Source organism: Mus musculus, chromosome 13 (genome assembly GCF_000001635.26).
Source record: "Mus musculus strain C57BL/6J chromosome 13, GRCm38.p6 C57BL/6J".
Lineage (NCBI taxonomy): Eukaryota > Metazoa > Chordata > Mammalia > Rodentia > Muridae > Mus > Mus musculus.
The window spans coordinates 99,030,047-99,036,066 of NC_000079.6; positions in this window are offsets into that span (position 1 = coordinate 99,030,047).

Below are 6,020 nucleotides of genomic sequence, written 5' to 3' on the forward strand. Positions count from 1 at the left end.
ATTTGGCTTGAGTTGGTCTTTTTAGTCAGCAGAGGACCCGTCTCACCTGTAATAAAGTTTAATTCATAGATTAGGCACAGTAAGGAACTGAATTCAACTAAGAAGACAACCGATCATGCTTGGATGCTGTGCTCAAAAGCTAGGTGACTGTGATCTCTCTAAAATGTATCTAACTGTACTCTACCCACCCATACTCTCTTCCTCAAATAAAACCCTCCACCCTTGTTTGAGAACTCTTGGCAGCTTCTTCCCGAACTCCAGAATCACTGCTCTAGCGTTCGAGCCGGCCATGTGAAATAAAAGCAGGGTTTAGTTGAACACAAACACAGGGGCCGTTGATCTGAAACCAAAGACAGCCTCGGAGCTAAGGTACAGGCTGAAGAAAGGTGTGATCCCCTTCCCAGGTGGGACAAGGACAGGGGCACAGGCTTTCGTCAGTCTACTCAGGACAGCAGGCAATTTAAGACTATGAATAGTTTATGTCTGGAGCTTTCCTTGTAGTATTGATAAATTCAAAGTCTCAGGATGCTTCCCTGGGGACAGGAAAGCCTGTGCCCACCTTGAGGGGCAGAAGGAATAATACTTCTCAGACTTCCTTCTTGTGCCTACTGCTGAGAAACGGCAGGCCACAACGGCTCATCCACAGTCGTACCGCTCTGCCTTACACACGATTACACAGATGAAGGTTGCTTTCTTTCCATTTCAGTTCCTCTAAATTGTCCACTTGAGTGGCGTTAGCTATTTTTTTTTTAAGGCATTGTGAAATCTGTATGCAAGTGAGTCTTTTCCCCAGGGGGTAAAGAAAAGATAGAAATGGTAAGTGAAGGCTAGACATGAGAATTTTATTTGTTTGGGCACATTCACCCTGAAGAAAGTGGGTCAGCATGTTTCAAAGGGATCACCCGTGTCCTTGAGATAGAAACGAATGTTCCGTGCAGAATAGCACCGAGAGCTGCATCTTAGACGCACTTGTATACTTCTCTAAGCAATTGGCCTCGCTTGGTCCTGGTGGGGCATTTTGCTTTCTGAAACCGTGCTCTCTCACACACAAGCATCAAAAAGCATCATAAAAATGCTGTTAGATGAAAGGAAGTATGTTCGTTGGGGTTTTATGCTCCCAACGCAGCTGGAACAGAAACTTCTCTTTCCCCCTTTAAGATACACAAACAAAAGAAAGGAGACTTTGATGAGAATACAAAATTTCCATTCTGCCTGGAGCATATGTGTTTTCCCTGTGGATGTTTGCTGCTAGATTGGCAGCATAAAAACCTCAAACCAGGAGAAACATCAATTTATGCCTCTGTTTTATGTGCCACAAAATGGCGACTGGTGTTTACAGCACTCCTCCAGCAAATTGAGGCAAATGTACCCTAAAGGAGATTGAGCTTTGCTATTAGTGTGAAACCCTGACTCCAAACTGTCCGCCGGGCAGCATTTCCATATCTCATTATGAACTGGATGCTTAAGATGCTACGGAGAATTTCATCTCACGCCGTTTGTGCCATACTTGGCTTGCAAGAAATATTAATGAGGTAGACTCATAAATCTTTATTTACCGAGTCTAGAGACTCCCCTAAATTTGCATTTGCAAACCATGATTGCATTATTTCCTGGCACCCTGAGATATGAATTTCCCAGTGTCTGGGCAGGCAGCTCCATTAGAGTCACTTCTGTTATGGAATGTTGGAGGAGGAGCGGCCACTGATGAAGACTTATTTGATATTCATCTGAGCACACTCTTTGCAATAATGCAGGACTTAAATCTACACAAAAGGATTACATTGCTGCGTGTATCTATCTGTCCCACTTTGAAGGCACTTCCTTCAACTGTCTTGGTCTTGCATTCTTTGGACTTTTATAAACGTTTGGTTAATTCTCTTGCTGAACTGGAGAAAAGGAGGGGTAACTCTAACCCCATTGTGAGGATTACATTCTTCTTTCATTTGCAGTCAGTTTGCATTTTACAGCAGCAATCACATCTGTGTGTTCTCTGAGAACAAATGGCTCCCAGACTCTCAATCTCTAATGAGCTGGGCCCTGCTGGGGCGGGGAAGGGGAGGCAGGCAGATGAGAGCTCAATTTTGACTTGAGAAAACTGACTTTTCTTGACAAACTTTGTCAGTTTTGGAAATAATGTTTATCACAAGGATTTGCCAATGGAGGGAACATCTACCCTCCAGAGACTCACAGAGTGAAGGGACCTTTTCCAAAAGGGACTAACATGGTCTCTAGGGAGTCTGCAACATATAGCTTCAGCAATAAGAGACCTCAAAGTCTGCCCCACAGTGACACATTTCCTCCAACAAGGCCATACCTACTCCAGCAAGGCCATACCTCCTAATAGTGTTACTCCCTATGGGACCTATGCTTTTCCAACCCACCACTTTATGTAATGAAAAATGAAAACCCCAAACAAAACCTCTCTATACTGGAAATTATTTCTCAGACAAGACTAAAGGAGGTGTCAAGACAGAATGATTAGAGATGTGAACATGTTACAGACAAAACACTATTGCTACTTGGGTGTGGCGAGAGTCCCCCACCTCCTTCCTTGATGGCCTAAGGGTCTTTCAGTCTCCCCATTGCTCCACTCTTTCCTGTCATTTCCTTCCCTCCAGCCACAAAGAGGGCATCTACTTTCCTGCTGTACATAATGCTGAACACCAGAGATACCACTTTAATTAAGAAAAGGAATCTGGGGTGGCTGGCTATCATGAAAAATCCCTAAGAGCCATCAATTAAAAATATCACCGCTGTCTTTGTCTTCACCAGAAACAAAGGGCACGCTAAAGCAAACTTTGGGAACAAAATTGAAGCTCTTGAAACTCAACTTCTAAGACTTGAAATATTGGAAGAGTGAAAGATCTCACCGTTTGCAGGAAGTTTCCCAAAAGCAAGCTTGTTCACCAAACTGTGCTAGGAGAACTAGTCAAAGACCCACTGAGGAGAGACCAAACTGACAAAAATCCAAAGCAGAACATATGTGCGAATCTTCCTGGCCACGAATCAGACAATGTTTACTAGCCTGTGACAGGGGTATGGAAGACACACACACACACACACACACACACACACACACACACACACACACACACAAATAGGAAATGACAGGAAAGAGGAGTGGAGCAATGGGGAGACTAAAGGACCCTTAGGCCATCAGGGAAGGAGGTGGGGGACTCTTGCCACACCCAAGTAGCAATAGTGTTTGTGTGTGTGTGTGTGTGTGTGTGTGTGTGTGTGTGTGTGTGTATGTGTGTAAGAGAGAGACAGGGACAGACAGAGACAGACAGAGACATGGATGGTAAATGGGGAAGCATCTATCTACTGAGGCCATCTCCTCCTCCCTGGACCGCTGTCAGAGGTTTGAGTGATTAGTTCCTAAGAACATGTGGACACTGAGGGCCACCGGCATGCAGTTCTTATTCCCCTGTGGAGTTTCTGCTAGACTGGGAAGAACAGGAGTAAGCACCACTCTCTCCCAGCCCCAGGGCCCCGTTCTTTCCTTGGTTCTTTTCCCTTGAGCACCGCACCTGTCATCCCAAAGGGAAGCAGCAGGGGGAGGGAGTTCGGGGGGCCCTTTTCTCTAGTCACCACAGTTTGATTCTGTAGTATGGAAAGCCCCGGCATGAGTCTAGCATCCTTGATGTGTGAGGTCGATGGATTCAGGAAAGGAGAAAGACTCAGAGCACTCCCAACCTTGGCTCCCATGCACCAAGCACATCTGTCCCCATGGCTTGCTTGTGCCTGGCTGCCAGGTAGCGCAGCAACCACTTAGACTGGAAAAAATGAGTCAAATTAATTTTCTTGTGCATTCTGATTACTAAACTCTGGCCCCGAATGCTCTATTTTCAGAGCTTATTATCTGTGGAATGGTCATTATTTCCCAGAGCTGAAAACAAGATTAAAGGGAATAACTGTGTGAAATGGTTCAGACTAAACCTTGTAATTACTTTGTTGTTGAGCGGTATTTTAGGATGAAGCCTAAATATGGCCAAATTTATACAATCATAGCCAATTTTTAACCCACTACAGGGCTGGAGTCAGGGATGAATTCCAGCTTACAAATTTCCACGGTACTTATAATTTAAGCCATATGATGGAACAGCAGTGTCTTATTTAGCAAATAATGTCCTGGGGAGAGATGTGGTCCCAGTGGCCCCAGGACATAGACCACCATGTTCATATTCTCTGTCTCTTTGTAACTGTTTCTTTTTTTTTTCCTTTTTCTTTTTTACTTTATCTGCATTTATTTTATGCTGAATTTATTCCCGTGCCATGAGTTTTTGTTTCTTCAGTTTCTTCTGGAATATCCTTTTCTTCTGTGCAGCTTCCTCTTCTGGCTCTGGAACAATCTGTTGCTTCTCAGTGAGGATCATCTCACTGTGGCAGGGGGAGCTCATGTATGGGTTAATCCGGCCATGAGCTCTGTAGGTTCGTGAGCGCATCTTAGGTGCCTTGTTCACCTGGATGTGTTCAATGACTAGAGAGTCTACATCTAAACCCTTAAGTTCAACATTACTGTCTGCATTTTTAAGCATGTGCAGCAAAAATTCAGCACTCTCTTTTGGCCACTGTCCCTGTGTCCAGGCCCACTGTTGGCCTAGGTGCACCTACCGACTCCACCATTATACCACCAGCACGGCACACATTGCTTCTTTAAATTGACCATCCTTCAGATACTTGGTGGCTTTTCGGATATGCGTACTCTTGATGGCCTGGGCAGTTTCCCAGGTGTTCTTAAAGTGAACTCTTGATTTGCATGATTTTGTGGGGTTTTCTGGGTCAAGAGAATAGCAAACCATCTTCATAGGTCATCTCTGGCTGCTTACAGGAAGAGTGCAACTGTTTCTTGAGTGATCCTAGATAGAGGTGTTCTAATGTTTTGTGCTGTATCTTTTTTTTTTTAAATATTTGTTTTAACGTGTATGAGTGTTTTGCCTGCAGGTGTGTATGTGAACCATCTGCGTGCTTGGTAAGGGAAATTAGCAGGAGGAAGGCATTGGATCCCTTGGGACTGGGAGTATGGATGGTTGAGTGCACCATGCAGGTGCTGGGAACTGAACTCAGCCCTCTGCAGGTGAAACAAGCAAGAGCTCTTAACCACTGAGCCATCTGCCCCCCCCCCATTTTTTTCTAAAAGAATTCCATTTTCTTTATTGACCTGAATGGGCTGTTTTCATGAAGAAGTCTCGAACTGTCATTATTCTTGACATTTTGGGACAACTTTCGCTTTATTTTGAGTACATCAAGCATGGCTTTAGTCAAGATTCATTAATATTAGCCACTGGCAAGAGAACCATGGCAAGTGCCCTGTCTGAGAAAGGCAGACCCATACGCCCACTGGCTGAGTGGTACAGGCCCAGAGTGTCCTGAAATTTGACATCCCTGCCCCAGACTAAAAGGTAAGGAAGTGTGCTTTAGTTTTAATTAATTAATTAATTAATTAAATTTTTTACACTCCATATTTTATTCCCTCCACCCCACCCTCTGACTGTTCCACATCCCAGACCTCCTTCCCAACCTCCTGTCTCCACATGGATGACCCCACCCCCCACCCCTCCTGACCTCTAAATTCCCTGGGGCTTCCAGTCTCTTGAGGGTTAGGTGCATTCTCTCTGAATGAACACGGGTGTGGGCCTCATATCAGCTGGTGTATGCTGCTGAAAGAAAATTAAAAAATTGAGATCTGTGATTCATGTAATGTATGTCAAATAGCCTAAAGAGTTGTTTGTGAGCTTTGAAACCTGGGGCTGAGAAAATAGCAGAACAGGCTGGGACATGCCCGGGCAGGCCCATCGTTACCTGTCCTGACTGGCCTGGTACCTCCCTATCTCCCGCCCTTCTGACAGCCTGCTGATGTTTAAATGAACCAATCATGTGAAACTGCGCCAATTCTTCCCTGCTGATGTTTAAATGAACCAATCATGTGAAACCGCGCCAATTCCTCCCCCAGCCCCACCCCTTTTCTATAAAAACCCCTAGCTTCCAAGCCTCGTGGTCGAAACCACTGTCTCCTGCGT